A 23,948-nucleotide genomic window follows, 5' to 3' on the forward strand; every position below is an offset into this window, starting at 1 on the left:
GAATAGCGAATTTAGCACCTTTTTAAAGGGATAGTGTGTAGTATGTGGTGACGTCTAGCAGTGTGGTTGCAGATTGCAACCAACTGAATATCCTTCCGCTTACTCCTCCCTTTCTGAGACACAGTACAAAACAGTGGTAACGCCGTTTCGCCTCCTTACCATCATCATAACAGTACTTCAGGAGCAAAGGAAGTCAGACGGCGTCTGGCATGTACCACAGTTTCGCACTCTTCTTCTTGCGCTACCACAGTTTCGAAAGCGCGCCGGAGAACTACGGTGGCCTTCAGGTCACGTAAAAACGTAAAAGTCTCTCTCTAGAGCCAGTGTTTGGTTTGTCCGTCCACTATATTAGTTTCAGGTGATTTTACACTAATCAAAACATAGTATGAACATATTCCATTTTTGCCAATAGACCCACCCTAATTGGTGCTCACTGTATCTTTAAGGCTTTTGAAGTCCAGTCCTCTATTAAAGTGCATTGTTCTCCTGCTTACCAGTAGAGAAGTTAGTCAGTTATTTCCTCTGTCATGGTAGTGAATCAGAACGACAATTGCTCCACCAAGCCAGTTCTACTGCTTCCCCTACCTCATTAGCATATTCCTTTGACTGGGTGGTGTTAAAAAGGAAGGGATAGCGATCCATCTCTCCTCGGGGGCTTTTGTCCGTCTGTTGTGCTGGAGAAAGAACGAGAGTGATTGTTTCCTGCATTGTCAGAGATTCACCAGGGATCTTGTTTTTGTGCTCATGTAGGAGATCTGTGTTGTGTCTCAGAGTGGTTGGGAGGACTTCACTGTCTGCTTCTTCAGACAGAATGTGAATTATGACCACAGCCCTTACTGGACAGAACATAGGGCGTCAATATTACAACACGGTGCTCACTTTGATTCAGCTGCCAGGGAAGAAACTGATTTCTCAGTCTTTGCATTTCACGGAGTATATATTTTAATTGCCTTTGGATTAACTCTTTGAAATGCTTGTCTTCTTGGATTCAATTTGACGAGATGTATAGAAAATAAATCACAGAAAGATATTAGGTCCAGACAATTGGACTGTTATACAAGCAATTGGCTAAGTACACTGCCTGTTGTTTTTTGTTTTTTTAAACGTTAGTTAGTATGCATTTACTATAATTACTAATTCATTCTAAACACAGCTGAGACTGATGAGAAAGTCATTGGTCCTGCAGGTATTCGTCATAAACAAAAATCTAGGGTCACCTGAGGACGACGCCAGATTAAAAGTCAGGATCTCCAAAGTTGATACAATTCACCCTGATGGGAATTGTATGCTCATCCATCCCACCGTTGTTAAGACATTTCACTCTAAAACCTAAACTGTCGCCCTCGTAGTGGCGCTAGATGAAGAATCAGGGGCAGAATTCATCCTCTGGGGACCACCAATCATTTTCATGGCAAAATATTTGTTGAGACATTTCAGTCCGGGCCAAAGTGGTGGGCTGACAATAAGACATTTAATACAATAAAAAAAACACTTATTTTTTTAATTGTATGATTACATTTTTTATTTTATTTATTTATTTGTTTTTCTGTATTCATACATTTTTGACTAGTCTTGAGGTGAAGACGTGGCTGGGAACCTTTTCAACTGACATGCACACTATAGGTGACATGAGTCCCAAGAGAAGTCTAAAATGTCTAACTGTAAGATCACATTTCAAAATCCCAAAGCGTAATATCCCACAGGACCCCCCTCACCACCACCACCACCACCCCGTACCCCCCTCAGCAACTTGTGCCTCAGCCTGCTCCTGCTCTGGAGAATCCCCGTGACCTAGATTCAGCCCGAGTTCCCTGCCGGCTCCAGCACTGGGCTGTTTGCAGTCCGCTGCCAGCGCCAAATCCACGCTGCGCTTGCACATCAGCGCTGTGACCCACATCTCCATGGCAACAGCTCCACAATGCCCAGACGATGCAGCGGCGGCTGGCGATGGGAAGAGAAGTGTAGGGATCCCTGACCTGCAGAGGCGCGAATGGGGAGGGGGGGGGGCTGTTCCCCCTTCCATATTGGTTTTACTCCCCCCTTCACTCTCACTGCCCGTGCACTGCCCTGCATGTTGATGAGCGGATTACCAAACACACATGAAGATGTAACGTCTCCCTGGTGTTGGTCTTGAGATAGACTCTTACTTCCCAGTGATGGATTTGTCTCGTCGCCTTTAAGCCACACTGGTGACTCCCGCTGCTCCTCCCATCCTGTGCCATATGCTCCCATAATTCACTGCCACACCCCACGTGTTGAGTTGCTCTGTCAGTGGTCTTTTCCCTTTCTCCATCTTGATCATTCTTTTGTTGACGTTCACACCAAACCACACTCAGAAGTATGACATATTACAACAGGTCGAAGTGTTTAGTTTGATATTCTGCTGGAATTGATTCAGGTATTTATTCAGAGGTAGGGATTTGGAAATGAACAGGTTTTGCTGCTCACTACAGCAGTTTTCCACCACTCACACAAAGGCAAGCGGGCAGTTTGGGTTCGGCTCGCGTTACAAAGTTGGCCCGTATCAGTGTCCTTGTCTCTTGCCAACAGAACCGCCTGGCCCCGCTCGATTTTATCACAATAACACACTGTCACTTCACATTTACGCTGGGTGAAACCTACCCCGCCAACTGCCACCACTCTGCTCAGATAACACCAGCGACAATCGGCGCTCTGTCTGTGCGTCTGTGGGTACCTGCTGGGGCAGTTTGTTACATGGCTAATAGCCACGCGGTGACTGCCAGGCAGACTCCCAGGACAGGCAGATCCCACCCTGTCTCGATGTTCACCCTAATATTCAGGAAACCATTGAAACGGTTGTGTTTACTGGACAAAAATAGCTTTGACAATCCTACATGCTACATGTGCAGACATCCAGGGTGGAAAACTGTGGTTATGTGATGTTGGATCTCGCTTTCCTTTAACTGGTCTCTTCAGTCACGTTCCTTGCAAACTGAAGCAGGATAACAGATGATGGTTTGAGACAACTTTCAAACGGTTTGTCGGTCATCTCTACTGCTTCTTGGGTGCATTTGCAAGATATTGATATACCGATCAGGTAGCTATATGGTCTGACCAAGATACATGCAGGGATGTGCATTTAATGTGAATGTATGTGAGTTGTTACAATAACTTCATAAAGAGACAAACCAAGGATAACAAATACAACAGTTACCACTTCGTCCACAGCATACACTATGTTGAATTTCCATTGTAAACTGAGCAATAAATGGTCTTGATCTTGGAACTGAGGGATGATGTAATGTAAAGTATGTGTAACTAACTACCCAAGTCTTGTGTGAACAATGACATAGTTATTTTTTAAATGGGTCAATTGTGGGTAAAACATGCGTTTGTTGGCCCACTTCAAACACAAGCTTAGTATGTTGTGGATTATTCATTTCCTTATTTCCCAGAATACATTGTGGGGAGGTTTTTGTATTCACTAAAATAGTGTTTTGGTATTCTCATTCCCAACTCGTCAAAGACTGATGCTTGATCAGTGGCCCTGCACTTCAAACTAGGACACTCTCGGTACCCCACCTTCCATAGAGGGTTACTTAGTTTTTATGTGTACTTATGCAACAAAGCTATGTGGTTAGGTGTTTGTTAGGCTTGGGAAAGGATCGTTGTTTAGGTTAAAATAAGTATGTTAATTTTGTAAAATTCCTGCGTGTGTCAAAGACATAAATAAGCTCCAGATTGTGTCCTTGGAAGAAATGCAGTGGCTCTAGGCAAAATGGATTCAAATATTTACCCACAAATTGCAGCAATAATGAGCTGTTAATGTGATGCAGTCTGCTTGCACCGGCTGTGAACACAAGTGCAGCTGTTTGCTTCAGTCAACATGTGAAACAAGATTCTTCTCACTCTTGTAATACTGAATTCTTTCATCCCTGTAACAGGTCACACCTGTTCTTTTTCCATTTACATTTACAAGGGAAATCACAATTGGTCAATATGAAAGAACCCCTCCACCACCACACACGCCTTCTCTCCCACACACATTGGCCTTTAGGGTCATGGGTCTGATATTCCATCTGAGCCACCTTTCTCTGCCCTAAACAAGCTTTTCCAGTCTGTCAGCCTTATTCCATGGCAACCAGAGAAATAAAGGTCTGCAAAACAAAGACTCCACCAAATATAATGCGAGGAGTACAAATCTCCCTCCAGTGAATGCAACAAAATGCCTTTAGTTGTGTCAGAAACCCTATAGGGAGGTTGTACCTACTCCATTTTTAGTGCAATATCTGAAATTGATCCTCAAGACTACATTTTAGCCCGAGGCCCCAAACAAAGTCCTGTTAGAGTTTGGTCATCTGATACACATCTTTCACCAGTTAAGTCCAGCTTGTTACAACTTAGGAATGATGGCTAAAACTAGACCTGTCTAGATTCAAGGATCATTTATTGTCCTTCTGTAACATAGGTTTGCGCAACAAAATGCAGTTGTATCCTGGCATTTATGTCACACAAGAAAAACATAACAAAACAAAAACAGTATAGTACATATTTTGAATTTGCCTCCTCTCGTCCCATGGATTCCTGCACTCTGTCCTGCGGTCCGCTTGTCAAGTGCAGCCTGATCCGGGATGCCACTATCGGGCCAGGTCTCGGTAAAGATGACGGCACCATTTTCCGACCTCCCGTGGCTGGGTTAGCCTGAAGTCTTGTTTCATCCATCTTATTTTCCTGTGACAGGACATCAACCAGGAGTAGGCTGGGTAGTGGACTTGCCTTAGCGTCCATCCGGACGCTCCTCCCTCTACGTAGATGCCGCGGGCGCTGATCCGTTCAAGTTCGCAGCACTTTAACCAATCCTCCACTTACTTCCCCGATGTAGATGAGTGCATCTCTATTTCATGCGCCATACGTGCTCCTGGAATAAATACGAAAAGACAAAAACATCAAAACAAAAAAGTTCACGAGATTTACCTGCCGCTGCACCTACATGCGCCTTTGATCATGACAACAATGTACTCACCAAAATATGTGCACGGAATCTGGGAATACGGCAACTTTTCTACAATAAAGGCCAACAAGGAAACACAGTTTGTACACAGGCCAGACTGTCTAAATTTGATCACAGCAAATAACTTGGTGAGTATTCTAACCAATAGACATGATTGACAAAACTATTAACTAATGGAGGAGGAGGCTTCAGAGAATTCCCCGCGGTCCGACTAGCTCTTACTTTGAAGCATCCTTCCTCTTCCCCAGCCTTTTCTCCTCTAATTCATTCCTCTACATATTTGAGAGGACTTTCGGTGGTAGACTGATCTCCCTTCCCCCCCCCCAGCCCTCCAGTTCCCAGAACGTCTAAGCCTTACAATAAATCCAGACTTGCCAATTGTAGTCCAGCTGTTGGGTACGAGCTGTGCCACGGTCACAGACTGATGTGTGAGTTGATGTGAGCACAGGCTGGGGGCCGAACACACTGCTTCCTCGCACAATGAACCACCCAGAAGCTCCTGAAGTGTCTAATCCTTTCCCACCATTGTCCACATATTCCTATGACCACTAATGAAAACAGTCATTCATACAATTGCAGTTTTCGTTGCTAATGCTGGAATTGGGAGTCGTGTTCATTACTCTGGTTTGGTTTCCCTGGTAGTGCTGTTTGGCCTCCTTCTCCCCGTGTTGTTTGTGAAAACAGTCAGAGCCTTGTCTTGATGTGACTCACAGCTTGGATAGCGCTCCTCTCCGGGGCCAGACTGTTCTCATTTAAACAGGTTTTTGACGTCCAAACAATCTGAAATGCGGCCCTCAGACTTGTTAAGTCTGCTCGGTAACTCTCAGCCTTCTCTGTTTTGCTAAATTGTGCCCTTTTAGAGGAAGTCTCGTATACTTGTTGAACCTGTGTCACTGCTTGGATGGACAGTGGATCCCTAAAGATGAGCTCATTGTTTGATTTGAGATTAGCCTGCTCACATCTTTTTCCAAATGGATGATTTTGACCAAACCGGAGCTTGTCACATTGGATTGCCCAAGATCACAGAAGGCAGTATTAAAACATTGAACAGAGTTATTTTCAGCACAATCCATGAATTATTTCTGCAGCTGTCTGACTTCTTCCTTCTTTTTTTTTCATCTCAGACAAAACATTTGCTGTTGTCTGCTTGTAGCTTTTCCCTAAACACAATCTTTTCCTGGACTACAGCTTCTCTCTCGAGAGATGCGTGAAAAAGTGAGAGGGGGAAGTAAATCGATTGGAGAGCAGCCGTAATGGCTCCAGCGTTGTATAGTTTTGCCCGGCACCATCGCTGCCTTCAATGGTGCAAAGTTAATGTGAAGAGGCATTTGGCAGATGGCTGTCTTCTCTTCATGAAAGGATGTGAATGGGGATATTTTGCCTTCTTGTGATCTCTCCACAAGGCACCAGAGGCACAGAAGGAAGCAAGGGACACAAAAAGACCCATTAGAAAGTCCTCTAAACCTGTGTTTTGGTGCTGAAACTCCTATTTGTCCCTCAACCCCTGCTGTGGGCTGTGAACAGGACTGTGCTGTCTTTAGCCACTGAAGGTGTCTCAGCTTTGACGAGGTCAATATTGAGCAGCATAATGGAAGAGAAGACGGATGATCTCTGACTTGAGCTGTCACACAGCTTTTTATGTAAGATCTGGCCAGAATCTTAGTTAAAAAATTCAATAAATGATCTAACAATATCTATATATATATCTTTCTCTATGTATCAATATTGTTATATAGATCTCTACATATATATCTCTATATATCTCTCTATGTGTGTGTGCTTTTGGCCACCAGATGTTACATTACATTACATTACAGTCATTTAGCAGACGCTTTTATCCAAAGCGACTTACAATTCAGAGTCTATCACATTTCTACACCGTAGGCACAGCTACGGGAGCAATTTTGGGGTTAAGTGTCTTGCTCAAGGACACATCGACATGCAACTAGCGGAGCCGGAGCCGGGGTTTGAACCGCCAACCCTCTGATTGAAAGACGGCCCTGCTATCCACTTAGCCACAATCGCCATTGTATGCAAGTACAATAGTCTCTCTCTTTTTAGCTCTGTTTTGGTCTCCACCAACTCCTGAGAAAGATATCTCTCTCTCTCTTTAGTTGCTCAATGCTCCACTATTTTCACCAGCTAGTTTCTAACTGTGTCTTGTCTTTGGCTGAGCAGGTGGAGTACAGTGAGTTTGTCAAAAAATGTAGCTGAAAATAACTTCCTGCTTTGGCTTGAAACAGAAACAAACGCCAGCGTTTTGCGTGGTAGTGGAAAAGCAGCTAATGAGTTTAGAGGCTAAAAAGCTGAGCTGAGGGCAACGGCAGACTTGCTGATCATTTTCTGTGGGTTCATCACTCAGGGTTACCCCTATCACATTACACATGGTAACTTGATCTGGGGTTAGTACAACAATGTTTGATTGATTTGATTTGTGCAGCTTTAAGTTTTGCATTTCTTTTAATTGGTGTTGTTGGAAGAAGACAAGGGAATACACAAATATACAAAAAGAAGAAGAAACAGCCAATCAGACAGCTCATTGTGTATGTCTGCCTGTTATGCTAGTCAACATACTGACTCAACCACTGATACTGGCTGACGAGCACAATGCCAAAACTGCAGAAATTGCAAGTGACAGTTGGACAGACAAGGCCCAACAGTGTGCAATGTCTGACAGACTGTCTGCTGTGTTGTGTCAGCGCCCAGACGATGGTGAGGATGATGATGAGGATGATGATGGCTGGTGTCTGCCAGATGCAAGAAGCCTCCCAATGATATTGGTAACCTTTTTTTTCTTATAACATCACTGCTAGCGGCTGCTTCTAGCAGGGCTATTTTGTGTTAACGTTAAATCAGTCAGTCGGTTACTGGGACGTGGACTACTAATATTTAACTAATGCTATTGTTAAGGTACTGCTATGAAACACTGGGAAGTACCCCCAAGGAGCCATTGGCTCTATTGTATCCCAGCTGCCTGTATGAGGCTGCCTAAACTAATGAGTGTTATTTGGTGAGAGATACTCTGATTAGGACTGACAGGGAGGGTGAGAGCTTTTCCACCTGCTTTCGGGAGAAAAAGAGCAGACAAGGTCAATGAAAGCAGACGCACCTTGACCTGCAACATGGGAGCCTGTTTCCCACACACACAGGGACTTTACCAGGATTAAAGCAGAGAGATGCGTGGCCAGCAAGCTTTCCAGCGTGATCTGTTGAACTGTATGAACTGAATACAGGCCCTAATTGGGGAAGATCCCCTTTCTATTGGTGGGAAGATGTAATCATCTTAAAAATGTATTTGTGGTCCATGTGAGTCATTTAATGCAATCGGCCAGATAGAGAGCTATTCACTTCTTGGTATGCATTAACAAAGCACCTACTTATCTTGACTTTGCTTATATGTACATTTTGGTCTCACAATACTGGTACCAATACCGATACTTTTTGATAGAAAAACCTATATTTTGAATGCATGTTTTCACTTCTTTATTGACTTTTATATTTCTTTTACAGTAAGTCAGTCTAACTTCCAGGCTAAACTGTTACAAGTAGCCTTTATTTTTAGCCTATTCTAAACAGTTTGCTATTTGATACCAGCCCTGGCCTAACGCACAGACAGAAAGATACTATAGCAGAGAAAAGAATAGGCAAGACTGCCAGTTTCACCAAAAACTCAACCATAACCATGCTGATATAATATATATATATATATATATATATATATATATATATATATATATATATATATATATCACATTGGCTGGTAATTTAACAAATAAATAGTCCATATAATTTAAACCACATGGTAAAGCAAGCCGTGTGGCAAACCTTGCAGAAGATTAGGTTTTCTGGTCCGCGTCTGGGTTTTTGGAGCCAAACCGCGTCCATACGACAGAAGTAGCCCCCACTGAGGTATGAGCTCCTCCTGCTCTGACCCTTCACTCCAGCTCTGCTCTTATGTACAAGGAACGCAACTCGGCGTCCAAGTGACGTAACTATTGCTGTAACAACCGTTGGGCCGCCGGTTTTATAAATAATGAACATTTTTATACCGATATTCTGACGATAAATATCGTCATATCACCCAGCCCTAATGGATGTGTGGGACATCGAAGGAAAATCCATTTTTCAGTACTTCATTAAACTGAGTCATACGACTTGTTATCTTTAAAGTGCCTGATTTTATCACCAAGAGCCCCAGGTAAGCAATTTGTTAATGAAAAACATAATTTCACTACGTCAATAGGCCGAGGGTATTGGAGAGTATGTAGGAAGGTTGACAAACTACCTTTAGCAAATGTAGGAAGAGGAAAGAAAAGAAATATTTCCAACATGATTTCCGTAACAAAGCAGACTTTATTAGGTTTTCTTCATCACCCACCCCTCAGTCACAGACATCTGTATGTGCAGTTAGTTCACTGCTTAGCAATCTTTCTCATTCATTCGCTGCAGTCAACAACCAGTGTGTATTGCTCCGGAGAAGTTGCTTTGTCACTCATTTTCTAGAATTTCTTTGGAAACCAATTGCTGCACCGTGATGCGTCACCGTCTAGTAGCAGGAATCCATGATGCGCCTCATGCTCATGAACCTCATGCTGCCCATGCCGCCCATGCTCATGAAGTTTCTGTACTCTCCGGGCCTCATGTACATCATCCTTCCTTTGTAGTGGGGCTGCTCGTACATCAGCCAGTTGCCCTCCATCACGTTGCAGGACATGATGTTGGCCATGCTGTGGCGGTCCATGACGTTCTCGCAGTCCTCCATCAGCTCGTGCATCTGACCCTGGAAGTTGTCCCTCTCGTAGATCCTCATCCTGTAGGATCCCCTGTGCATGGGGATCATGCGGCAGGACCTGATGCTGTCGCTCATGCCCATCGTGCTCATGTAGTCGGCGTACTCGCCCCTCCTCATGAAGTACTGGTTCCCCATGAAGTTGGTGCGGTCGTAGACCATGAAGCAGCCGCGCTCCACCCTGCAGGAGTGGCAGCGGCTCATGTAGGAGGACATGTCGGGGCAGTCGCTGCTGCACTCGTAGGAGCGGCCCTGGAAGTTCCTGTCCTCGTAGAAGACGATCTTGCTCATCTTGTTGCTGGAGGTCATCTTTGCCAGATGTTGTCAGTAGATGCTGCTGCTGCTGCTGTTGCTGCACTTGGAGCTGAACTGCTTGTCTAACTGTCGGAAAACCTTCCTTTTTATACCTGACAAGCAGAGGTCCCCTTTGTGGAAACAGCCTGACCCAGCAACATGCCATAGAAGCCCATGGAGCACTGATGGTGGTCCAAATTTGCAGCGGTTCCCCCAAAAGAGCTGTCGGACAAAAGGGTTAACGCGCAAAACAATAACACCTTTTGTAACACCTGCAAAGGCTTGCATCACTGTGCACAAAACCCATCTTTAGCTTTGGAATTTTGCTTTGTGTCGGAGTTAGCAGCTAAAGGTGTTTGCCACATCATCTGTTAATATTCCCACATTCCAACAAACTCACGTTGTATATGATCATTAATTGAATGTTTCAGTGTAGTCACTAAAATAACTGCTACAAAGAACATTCGTGTGTTGAGGCTTTCTGTTAATCAAGTGGCTGTTTCAACACGTGTTTTGGTTACATACTGACAGCATGACGAATCATTTCATTACATTAGAATGATTGAAAATAATTTGTCACAGTGTTAATTAAAGTAATAGTATGTAAGTGTCAAGATATGTCTTTTAAAGTAAAATGAGGTTAACACTGTGTCCTGGATGATAAAACATTCAGTTACAACATCAGCTGGTGTCTTGGTAACTACAAGTGTCGCTACTAGTTGATTCTTAGATTCAGGATGGAGGTCTGCATGCCTGATTAAGCCCCCTTTGTTGAACCGTTTGCTTGGTTTTCATTAACGAAGCAGAGGAGGCATGTGGTAGCTCCACGGGAACAAAAGGAAGTATGTGGAAAACCAGTATACCAGGGATTGTTGTGAACTGGCTATTAGTGACTTAACTGTTACATAGGTCAAAATTATAAAGCCAAAAACGCTCTCTGTCCACTTACTGTCTCACACTTCCTCTTTCTACTCTCTCTGTGCTTTGTCTCTAACACTTATCACATTGGATTTCTAAAACAAGGTTATTAATGATAAGTTAAGTTATAGAAAATTATAATATTGAATGGAGGAAAATAATAAGGCTGCCCCCGGAGAGTCGATTAAGAATTTCAAGCTGAGCCGTTGTTTTTTTGTCAGTCAGTGTGCATTACATTATATAGTGTGCATTACATTATATATTTATATTCTAGCAGGCCAAGCGCGCTTGTAAATAATCACGCGAACACCAGTGTTTTCCACAGGTGGTTTTTGGCTATAGATATGAATGATGGCACATCAAGGAGTCACACGCACAAAGCATGGTAAACGAGACAGGGTCCGTGTTTCAAGACGGGTCTGCCCACACTAAGGACAGTCCGTCCGGTTGACGGTCGCAGCGGAGAGCTGGGGCCCACGTCCCTCCCTGCAGGGGGAGAGGGCACAGGGAGCACTTAGTCCAAGGCCACGGGAAGCAGCAAGGTCCCGGCGAGGGGGATGTGTGAAGTTCAAGGCCGGAGCCATGAACCACCTTCACCCCTGTCTCGATGTGTCAGCCCTGTGATTGACTGGTGACCTGTCCAGGTTGTACCCCGCAACTGGCCCAATGTGAGCTGGGTTCAGGCCCGGCATACCCCCGTGATCCTGTAAAGGATAAGCAGCTATCGGTAATGGGTGGATGGACTGAAGGAGGTTGATGTAGAATTGGTGAATTCTTTTGGATGACCTCCGCTGCAGGTGTCAGCCTCTTCAGAACTGGTTTGAGTCGGGCACTGAAGGTGCATAACACGAGATTTGGAGCATTGTGGTTGCCTATTAATGGCTCTCATTGCTCTCAACAAAGCAAGGAGAAGCTCGGATAACAACACACACAAATATTGAAAATCAACGGGCAGCCAGTGTAGAGAAGCCAACTTAACATACTAGACATAGCTCTAAATGCAGAAAGGCTGCCATTACCACAGAAGAAGATGTGGGTGACTATAACAAACTCCAGTTTCATGCGAACTGTGACCGGATCACTTTCACTTCTTGTTGGTTGCAGTATTGCTTCGCTCAGCATACCGCTCCGTTTCTCCCCAGCTTTGCGGCTCAGATGTTTTCCACCCTCGGCCACGACAGCGAAGATGAAAGCGTTTACAGCCCTCGCCCACGCAGGACTTGGAGCAAATGAGGCAGATCGTGTTTAAAAATAAATAAATAAATAACAAAAAAAAACATGTTTTACCTAAAATGAAGACTCCCCGAAGCCCATAGCGCTCAGCAGCTCGGCTTTATGTCGGGGGACGTGTTGCAATCAGCTGACTGAACCATAACAAGTGGATGTTATCATACTGCCAAAAAACATTTTTGCTGTGTGGCCACCCCATTAAACTCAACACGGTAGTTAAACTGAGTAATGGCGTCTCTGGCTGCTGTTCCAGGTTGAGCAAAACCGCAAAAGTCAGCACAAAATATTCTCCTGCGGTGTTTGTCCATAGAAAGTACAGGGTGTCGAAGAGACTGAGCAGAGGAGGAATTCCTGTGCTTTGGGGAATGTGCCTCGACTCTTAACATCCCTGTATAAGGTCTCCACTATGGGCTCAGGGCTGTGAATGGTGGCGGGATTAGCATTAAAAGCAAGGGAACAGAAGGATTAAATAAGCGTAAAATAGGAAACTGTAATGGAACCTGAAATTGCTTCATTTAGCCACACGCACAGTTTGATCTGTGTCGCTGCTAATATGTATTATTTTTTCTGCATTCCAGCATTGGACGAGACCCAGGTTTATATGTTCATTGACAGGATTGCATTTAAAATGTAATATCTTATGTGTGTGAATGAACAAATAGACGTTCTAACATGTGGTCATGATAAAAGTTCAGTTATCGTTTGCAGCGCGTGTCCATTTTTGCCGTCAGGGCCATTCAGTCAGAAAAAACAATCACTTTCTGACCTCATCCCTTTCAAATTGAACACTTTCTTTTCATTAATGTTAACCTCCAAGAGAGTGTTTGAACACTTGGTTTGATTAAACGGAATGACAAACCATTCAGGAGACGGGCCCTCAAAGTTGACCCATATTGGAATGCGTCATCCTTCAGGTCATCAACGCCTTCAGGTCGGCTTGTTGCGTTTTCCTAATTTGAACCTTACAAACAGCATCTGACGTCGGGGAAACAGATGTGACAGGGAGAGGTCGAGAGGACATTTCTTCTTCCTGAAAAAATCCTTCGAAAATCAGCTTCCAGCTGAAAAATTCTCCGGACATTGTAAGTAGTATCGTTGTCATAATAGTGACAAGACTGTTTCCCCACCAAATATTTCTGGAAAGACACAATACCACTTGAAAATGACACATATTTGCAATCTTGGAAATCGACCAAGTGAACAAGCTCGCACGCGGAAACTGAAATCCCAATGTGTGTTTTAAGGGCCGGGAGCCAACAAGGTTGAGCGGCACAGCTGTTGATACAGGATCGGTTCACTGATTAACTGAGCTCTGATAACAAGTGTCCGGCTCAGTGTGTTGTGAGCCCCGACTCACATGCTGCCTTCTCAGGACCAACCGACAGCGCAGCAGCAGCAGCAGCAGCAGCAGCAGCAGCAGCAGCAGCAGCAGCAGCAGCAGGGGGACTTAATGTTAACTTGTCATACAGAGTAATTGCTGCTTATTACGCTGCACACAGCTGGAGACCAGCCCGGCCTGCCCCTACAATCTAGCTGCTGCTCTTTAAGCAGCACAACCAGGAACTCCATCTCCAACAGTTCAGGGAACAGCTGTTTTATTGTTCTGAGAGAAACTTCAAATCCTACATTTGAGTGACGTACGGAAAGCAAAAATGAGTGATTGTGTTCATGTTTGTTTTGCATGTGTATTTGTGGTTGTATAGAGCTTAAAAGGAAGGGGGGGGGGGTTTTTGAGAGCTGAGTAGTTATGTTACTGAGAGTTGTCTCCAAATTTCTTGACTTCTCATCATGTTGTACAATCAGAAAGGAACTTAAATGCAGTGAAAGCACTTCCTCTAAATGCTCATTTGTGTAGTTTCAGAATCAATTTAGCCAAACATGAAAGTGAAACGTTTCATTGTACAATTCATCCTAATTTAATGTTTCAACAAAAATTATCCTTTGTTAGGTGTTGATAAAAGTATTTTTCTTCAACTGCAACTTCACCTCAGGCTGCAGTTAAAAGCTAAAAACAAAAGAAAATAATGCAACTGGCCCTCGAGTTAAGATTGTTTTATTAAAATAGAAGTTCAGTCTGTTTAAGTGTTAATGCCGAATGAAGTTGAAGAATCGATTGAAATGAAAAGGTCCAAAATGAGTTGAAGCATCACAGAAAAGAAGGTTGAAATATCGGTAGAAGTGGAAGCGACAAAAGGAGCTGGAAGTGGACGTCCTGAAAGGAGTGAAGGTGAAAAGTGTAAAAACTTAAAGATGCCGGTTGAAGTGTGAGCACTGAAAGCAGTTGAAGTATCACTTGAAATGTATTTGTTAAAGAAGTCAAGTATTACATCAAGTACTGAAAGTGGTTCACACACCCTTCACTTTGAGGTACAGAAGTTTTTAAATTATGATGTACGTATATATGCTTTTTTTTTCCCCTTTAGCAATGTTTTTATGCTGCACTGCAGAACAAGTGGAACCAGTTGAAGTGTAAGCGCTGTAGAGTTGAGGTAGGAAGTACTGAAAGGACATAAACACTAAAAGTAGATGTCTCTTTTCACTTTGATTGGCATCATTCAAAAACTAAGTCTTGTCGCCATTCTTTTTGTGTTTGGGCTGTTTCAAAAATTTTATTTGATTTGTGAGTAAAAAGTGGAAGTATTTTTGTTGATGCTCGTATTTTTGTTTTCTGCTGCACTGTCAAACTACTAGACCCACTCAGATACTACTACATGTGATTGCATTATGCATCTTTGGCTCAACCAGGCTGTTTCTGGCCTAGTCTGCATTATCAACGGCAGAATTTTTCTGAAGAAAATTTATGTGTTTTAATTATCCTAAAATGACTGTTAAAGTGGAAGTCCTGCAAGGATTTGAAGTTTCACTTTATTTCTGAATCAGTTAATGTGAAACAGCAGTCAGTAGTCGAAATGTCAGTGTGTTAAAAGGAGCTTTAACGATGATGTGGATGGCCTAAAAAAACATTCAAGTGTAAAAACTGAAAGCAGTGCAAGTGTTTTTTCCCTCCAACTAACGCTGTGATGGAACCATGACGTCGGCACTAAAAGGGTCTATGGGATTGCACATTTATACGTTTAGTCTATCATAGAGAGAAATTACAGCCCTGAATGTAATCTAAAGAAAAGTTGAGTTCAGCTCGTCACATCTCATATATCTTGAGTCTTTGATACAAAGGTGCAGTGAGATGGCTCGCCGCTACAGAACAAAAAGGTCCAGCCAGCGGGGCAGCACACAGTCGAGCCCAAGTTCAGCACTCCCGGGGCGCGGCGTTCACAGAGGTCTCAGAGCATCAGCGGCAGCCGGGGCGCTCATGTGCTCAGTGTTGGCTCGTCCATAGAAGCTCAGCCAGCCGTTCCTAACGAGGGCCCTCGGTGACGTCTGCGCTGATTATGCGCCACTCCTCTCGCCAGTCCCGGGGGAACGAGTGTTGACAGTCGCATTGTGTCGCGAATACAGGTTGACCCCTCGGGGGTCAGGGGAAGAGTTGCACTATGATGTCACAGGTCAGCACGTGTTGCCTCTAAAGTGGGAAGGCCTGTCCGGAAGTACTTTACTGAAAGAGAACGTTTCCATCATGAAAAGAATACAAATTCAAATGTGAGACTTTGATTGTGAGGCTCATTGCATCTGTAAACACTGGTTGAACATCGTGAAGCTTTTATCACTCTTGTTTTTTTTTACTATTTTAAGTATGTGTGGCTAAAATAAAGGAGCTGTTGGTGATTTTTTCCCACCCAGCCTTATGCAATCAGAATAGTGATTGTGCTTATTTGCCCTCTTAAGCGCAGTTCGCACAGTTCTAGTATTTCCTGGGGACCTCTAGCAATTTGTAATAATTGCAGAGGTCGTCTGTGATCTTAATCCCGTGCAAATCTGCCATGTCCGTAATTCGTCAAGTAGACTGCAAATTACTTACATATTTCACCAAACACAGATGTCATGTGATAATATAAGTGATTTGGGGTCGTATTTTTTGCTTTCTTATTATGGAGGCTGCGTTTGCAATTAGAAAGGAAAGTTTTGACGCCATTTTGGATGCAAATTCAAGAGGCTCGTCTCGCTGCACAGCATGGAGACTCGCTCCCACAGACGAATATATGAAATCAAATATAAAAAATGATATAGTTCATATTTAAATATAAGCAGATGTTCCGCAAAGGCTTGACATCATCTCTGGGGGATAATAAATGATACAATACAGACTTTAGAGGCTCAGTGGTGTTTGACATAGTTTTAAGTGAGACCTTTACTCACGGGACTGGTGTTTTGTGTCCCGTGTGAAACCAAAGGTTGAGTTATTATGTTATGTCACGTGATGTTCCGTCACTGAGTCACATGGTGTTTCATCTGATCCTCAAGTTACGTTACAAGCGTTTTTACCTTATACGATGTTTTTTCTAACCCTAACCCAAAGTGTTTTTGTTGCCGAAACCCAACCGCCACACAAAATTAACCATGCGTTACAACGTTAACCCTTTGCGCCAATAATTTAGGGAAAAGGCTGCCCCTGGCATCATTAAAGTGGCGCGGGGGCCTCTGTAAAACATGACGAGTGTGGATGATATCAAGTGGCAGAGAACATTTTTATCATAGTTTCTGGGATCCCCTTTTTTTGTACTGCATGCAAACAGTAGAACAAGCAATGTAGAGTCAGAAGCTGAGCAAAGTCTCAGTACTGCCACTGAAGTTTGCTAACATTAGTCAACATTAGCTGCTGGTCAAAAGCTATAGAAACAAAACACCTGACCGTATTGAATTTGGACAAGGGAACATTTTATTATATACAAGTTTAATTTGTCATTTTTCATTCAAGAACATTGTCTTAATCTTTGTGTTTTTCAATCATCCAGTAAAACTAAATGTGAATAGCAGAGCCTTGAACACAGGGAATTGTCATGTTCCTGACACGGCTTCAGCTCATAACATAAGATAAGCATCTACTGTGCTTGTGTGACCACCACCCCCCTTCAACTGGCACAGCTCATTACACTAGAGGTATTGTTTGCATGGGTATGCATATGCACACAAGCACATATATAGTATGTACAATGGAACGCATGTCCACCAGTGTGGGCTTGCTGTGTTCTGGTTCACGACACTGTTTACCCCCTTGTGAAGAAGGCTGGATGGTGACATCAGTCAGTCGGTGACTCGGACTGTCTGACACTTGGTCAACAGTCGGATTGCCATGACAATTCTTTATGTATATTATGGTGACAGGATGATTCCTAGCACTTGGTACAGAGGTAACGCATCTCAAAAAGTAATGGTATGCTCTAGCTATTCATGCTCCCCAGAGGATGCATCCTTTTGAGTATGTTCAGAGGGAATGGGAAGCTCCAGAAAGAAGTAGAGACATATTCATCCCTGTATTTCTTGGAATTACAGTCGTGTTGGACAGTTCTGCAGCTCAGTGCAAGGATTCAGTGCCAGAGTTTGAAGTAGACTGAGTTCACTTTGCAATACAACAGTTTTAACCATCTAACTGTTTTAGTGACCTAAACCAAACGTGGACACAACAACTGGTCTCCAGTGTCAAAGAACTGCGACTTGTAGGTCCTACCGTCCAACCCGATGCCCACTCCATTACATTTTCAGTGTAAGGATGGTACACATTCTGGAATAGGGCTTTCACTTTTAAGTTGAAATTCAAACTTTCATTCGAACGTCGGAACATTTATTATTTATTTTCTAACTTTAATGACATGTTTGAATTCAAAATGTACAGTGCACAAAAGACGCTCACACGTACTATAAAGAGCTAGGACGTCCGCTAAGGGCAGGAGGGAGGCATGGCCGATGAGTCAACCAAACTCAGGACTTTCACCCAGGGGACTGGAGTCCCCCGTGAAACCAAAAGTTGAGTCGTTTTTGCTGACGACATTACGTCGCGTGACGCTACGCCACTGGCGCATGACGTTACGTCCGTGGCTTAAGTTACGTTACAAACATACTTAATCCAACCCAAACCATGATGTTTTTTCTAACCCGAACCAAATATGTTTGTTGTAAACCTAACTGCAATGGTTTCACAATGTTGACCACAAGTTACAAAGTTAACCTTCTAGGTCAAGATCAGGCCGCAGCCTAGGAAATGACCCTAATTCCCACTTGATTCATTCCCTCAGTAAACATTGTAAACATGAGTTCTGGGACTCTATCGCTAGTTTCAAGTCTTGATGTTCATTTAGTAAATTATGGTCCATTTAGAGTAACCTAGACCATAAAACAGGGTATGCTTCAGGGAGGTCTACGTTGTGATTGACAGGTTGCTAGCAGAGCCGTACACGGCGTCTCTACTTCACTCCTCCGCAGTCCAAATATGGTCACTTCCATTCACCGGTTGCAAAAAGCCAAGATGGCTCCGGCCAAAAAACATGAACGCGACGGCCAAAATGCCGAACTCAAGGCTTCAAAACCGCAGTCCAAAAACCAACGGGTGACGCCTATTCTTATATACCAGTCCATGGTCAATACGCAAAAGGCTGCCCTTTGTGCTATTATAGTGACTGCTATTGACCAAGCGACAAAATATGAAGAGTAGGGATAACATCAGGTTGCAGACTTGCATATTACCCTTATTTACGTGTTGAAAAAGGTATACCCCTATTCTGGATGGGAAAAAAAATGTAATCCAAGCAGCAATTATGTTCGGCAAAGCAAATTAATGGATTCATAACATGGTTAGCATTGTTCAGCCCTGTCTTTCCTAAAAAACATTGTTGAGCGCTGGAGGGACATGAGCTGGAGCTCTTTGGAGTAAGTACAGCCTTCAAAATGCCTAATCTTCCGATGGCAAAACCTGGCAACACAGCGGTTCCATGCTGGCACAGAGGGGGTGGTAGTGGAAAGAAAACTGTGGTGTTCCTCCGCTGTTCCCCATCCTTCACTTTGGTAACTGTAATTACATCCCCACATCCTGATGTGAAGCAGATATGCACCAAGAGCTTTTAATAGGCTGTGCAGAGAGCAGGAGGAACAGCCATTCATCCAAGATGCTGAGTGTGCAGGAAGTGTCCGCCGCAGCTCCTGGTGCACCTCATGCTGCCAACCTTGAGTTTTAGGACCGAGAAGCCTCTCCTGTGTGACACTTTCTCTACAACCAGAACAAAGTGACAGATCAAGTGGAGCAAATAGAAATGTTTGTCTGGACTTACTTTAGATTCTGGAGTTTGTGAGAGAAGATACAACTACTCTACTCTGCTTGATTTATTTCATTTTTTTAGTTTTTAACGCACTGGTATCGGATCAGTACTCGGCATTTGCCTAGACACAAGTTCAGGTATCAGAATCGGTATCGGGAAGGAAAAGATGGCATCGGAACATCTGTACTTACATCACAGCCTTTCCAAACCTGGAATAGCTTTCCAGCTATTTAAAACTAATTGTTTGCTGACTTGCAAATGGAAAATGCTGTCTATGTGGCACAAAAAGTAGCCAAAGGGTGGTTGGAAAAGAGGATATAATACTATGATTAGGCGTACTTTTTGTCTATTTGTAGAGGACAACTTCCTCGGTAATTGCAGAGGTAATATTCAAGTTTCCTCCCATGTGTTGCCTTATGATTGAAGAAAGAATAGAACTGGATGAGCTCATGAATTCAATAAGCAACATGACCTCATTGGTGAAGCTCAACGTCACTGAAAATAGAGGGTTTGTTTTATACAGAGAATATCTGGCTCTGTTATCACTGTATGCGGTCGACACGTTTTCTGTGTGTTGGAAAACAAGCCAATGTGGAATCGGCCACAAAGAATGCCGAGCACCTCCAGTGTTTCCAGAAGGGGACTTACAGGGCCACATGTGGCACAGTCAGACTGACAAAACCACAGCAATGCAGACGTGGGTTTCGTTTTCCCAGGCTCCACATGCACTCTGGCAAAGACGGAATACATAGAACTTAGCAGGACGTGTCTAAAAGTCTAAAGCAAAGTGTCGTATTATCTGAAGTTTGTCTTAAAACAATACTCGCATGCCCATATGTGTGTTTGGACAGAGTTAGTGGTCACTTTGAGTTTCCCTTCTCTCTTCACTGGCCCTGAAGGGATCCATTGCTAAGTGAATTCCAGTGGGGGACAAAGTCCACAGACCTTGCTCTGTGCAGAAATGGACTCTAAGATTCAGTGGAAGCTAATGTGTGACTAGCAGAACTTGACACAGAGTGTCACTATGTGGCGTATGCTAGTGACCTTTTATCTACCTACCTCTGAACACCCCCCCCCCCCCCCCCCCAGTCCGACATCTCTAAAGAAAAGAGGCGGAATGGTAAGTGGCTAAATTACAAAAATGTGAAATCACTGGTCATCGAATAAGCCATGAGAAGCAGGTAATCAACAGAAAGAAAAATATATGGTACATCCCTAGTTTGAACAGATTGATTTTTTTTTTTTTAATGCATGCGCACAGCCCTGACAAGAGCATAAACCTCACTGTGTGCAAAGCAACACATGGACGTGCGTAGTTTGGTGACATGACCAGAATCTTTTGACGCTACGAAAACACTAAAAGTCCTGATTGATGCATCTCCACAGAGCCAAACGCCTGAGCAACCAACATTTTCTCACATGACGTGGAAGATATGTAGCGCACAGATGTCTTCTCCTCGCATTGGAGAGGAGTACCACCCCCACCCCCATCCCCAGAATCTGGGAAATTGCGACTTCTTCCCCTATTATTTCCATGTCAGGCATGTCCTCGATTCAGCTTGTGAAAGGGCACATTCCTTTCCAGTTGAGCGGGGGGGCTGTTTCCCCAAAAGACTAGTCCTCTTCTTACCCTCCTCTTGGAAAAGTAGAGCTCGGCCGATGCTCTCTGAATTCTGTCTTGTCTTGGTGTGAGAGCTTTTTAAGTCGGGGTTTGTTCTTTTCTTTCTGGCATTCCACGTATCCCCACAGAAAACACTCACTTCCTGTATTGCGGTGGACCGTTCCTCTGTCACTGTGGCGAGCCCCAAGAAAAGATTCCTCCCAAACAAATCTCTCAAACCCTTTGCCTCCTCAGTTGCACCAGTGGAAGATATGCCCCTTGTGAAAATGAGGAATGATAAGTGGATCAGCCAGCTTTAATTTGGCAGCTGTTAAATGGCACTTTCCAGTTTCACTCCCATCATCCACTTACTTTTAATAAAAAGCCTGCAGAAACACTCATTTCCTCTGGGGATTGCTTTGGATTTCCCCCAAAACTGGATGTCTCACTGTGGAAAGCGTGGAGACTGATTCTGATACATTTATTTTAAACTTTGGCGCCTCATTTAAATCATATGTTTTGGTGTTTTTGCCTTGTTGAACTCATTATCTCCACCTGGAGATTATGTTTTCTGTTGTGTTTGTGTGTGCTTGTATGTGTGCATCTACGTCTCTGTCTGTCCTCGGCTAATCTCGCCAATATTCTACAACGCAAATACTTTTTTGTGCCCATTTCTGACTAAATGCTCAAGGACCTCATTTGATTCAATGATTCCCACCTTTTCAAAACAATATTTTATTGGCTGTTTTATACCGTCATTAGCTCACCACTCTTTACCGGCTGGTAAGGGGACGCAAGTGAAAGACAACTGCTTCAGTCTTGTTTGGACTCTTCCATCCAACATTACAGCAGTGGTCGATTTAAACAGGGCTGGAGACTGACGGGGTCTGCTCGTCCCAGGATGTGTACACTGTAAAAAGAAGTTCTCATTTTAGTGCATCGTTGGTGCTAAGATAGGGACAGGTAAGGGTGAATTTCATTTAAGAATAATTTCCTTTAACATGCTTATGGTTCATGATTTGCCTCTTAGATTCAGCGCCTTTAGTGTATCTCACCATGTGATCTTCACAATGCGTTCACACGAACCGGGGGGAGATCAGTTGTCACGTCATGTGTGCTGGGAGTGTTTTACTTGGATGGCGGCCCCGACCGTCTCTGTAGAATTTATAATCCGTGTGAGGCTTGTTAAAGCCTCTCTGGGGCTGGAGTATACTGTGGGATAACATGTATGACAACCATCCCAGCACATGTTAGGGAAGAGAGTTGGAGCTACTTTACATTCGATTTTAATAACCTCCGGGTTCCTTATGTTGGAAAAACTCATATCTTTGCATAGTTTTTGCAGTGCAGCATGTGTTTCACCACACATTCTTTGCTTCACACACAACTGAACTGTCTCACTGCCAACAGCCAAAACAAACCTGGATGCAAAACATATCTTTTTTTTTTTGTCCAGCTCTACATGTACTGGTAATGGATTTACCACTTGCAGTCTGTCTATGGAGATTTACAGCCACCTGGAATTGTCATGAAGTGGATTTCCATTATGATTCCAGCCCGTTCCAGTTTACAGTCCACTAAAGAGTCTCGGACTGCCTCGGCTTCTTTCCTTTGACGGTGTTTTATCCGAGTCTTTGGTCTCTAGTTTGACGGCAGTAAACCGTCACAGTTGGATGAATATGCTGCTCATAGGGTTGAAGTTTGCAGAGATATATATAATTTTGCTTATACATTAACGAGGAAAATGTTTATTACATTCTCTTGATTTGAGACATTTTCGGAGTTTATTTTATACCTGCAGCAATCCAACCGCAACAGAAACCATAATGGCTCCCCCCCCCCCCCCCCCCCCCCCCCCCCCCCCCCCCCATTAAGAGAGACTCTGTGTGCATTTAAGTGAATCATTGAACTGTTACTGAAATGATTTAAATCTCTCTTTCTATTGAAAATGAAGGGGAGCTTTAGACAACAACTGCCATTGCATCCCAAAAAAAAGGTAGTTTGAGCGAACACCCCTTTTATGAATGTGCTTCAGTTACCATCAACTCTCTAAAGTTGCTTTGTGAATTGGACTGTTCTTAGGCTCATTTCCATAGAAAGATGGATGCGTAGACAGGGGATCACCATTATCATTTGGATACTTGTAAAAATGAATTATGGGCCAGTTCATTCGAGAGATGTGGAGATATTTTACTTTAGGTGAAAATTCTGATCTGCTTTTAAATGAAAAGTCAGGGGTTGACCAAAGTCAGAAGGGTTCTTCCTCTGGGGATACTGTCCGACTTTCTTTGCCCTTTTTATTTTGACAGAAGATCACCAACTAAAAGCCTCAAATGAAACGAATATAGGGGCATCTCATTAGCTGTGTATCGCCCTCGCACTCGTAAAATTAAACAATAAAGAAAGCTGTCAGTACGATGCTCCATTTCACCGAGATCCTAGTTACGCCGATGATGGAGCGGCCCCGTGGATGGCAGGGATGCTGCTGTTTGATGGCGTCTCTAACTCCTCAGGATGATTTCCCAGAGGAGCACTCTGATTAGGTAAGATGTAGTATCAGCCCGCCTGTTAAACAGATGTCCGTGGATATTAAGCTAATGAACGAGGCGGGTGACTGCCTCGGGGCGTGCCACTGCTGTCACCCTGTCATCTCGGCCCGCCACCTTTGACAGTGATGCTCGCAGCGGGACCGTTGACTTCTGATGGTCGACCTATCGCCATAAAGGAATAGCAATAAAGCCTAGATCACAGCTCCGATACCTCGGGGCCTAATGGAGGCGTTTAAGGAGGAATTTTAGATGAGTAGGAATTCCCTGGTGTTATTGTTCGCAGACGCTGGTGTGGAGGAGTCTCACTTTGCGAAATTATCCTCCATCTTTTTCATGTTCTCATAATTGAAGTGCTTCGTTTTTATCTCTTTTTCCGCCATCACTGGTGTCTGTTTTCCAAGGACATAAAGACATCGTTACAAATAATGGAATGGCAGCAATATTCCTAAAT

The 23,948-nt window shown here is 43.7% G+C and overlaps 1 pseudogene; it reads right to left on the reverse strand.

The window, feature by feature from the left end:
- Window positions 1–9,518: 9,518 nt before the first annotated feature.
- On the reverse strand, window positions 9,519–10,070 carry LOC142941931 (gamma-crystallin M2 pseudogene; annotated as a pseudogene).
- Between the last annotated feature and the right edge of the window lie 13,878 nt (window positions 10,071–23,948).

The sequence above is a fragment of the Anarhichas minor genome, unplaced genomic scaffold, assembly GCF_050575085.1.
Source record: "Anarhichas minor isolate MPS153535 unplaced genomic scaffold, ASM5057508v1 ptg000136l, whole genome shotgun sequence".
NCBI lineage: Eukaryota > Metazoa > Chordata > Actinopteri > Perciformes > Anarhichadidae > Anarhichas > Anarhichas minor.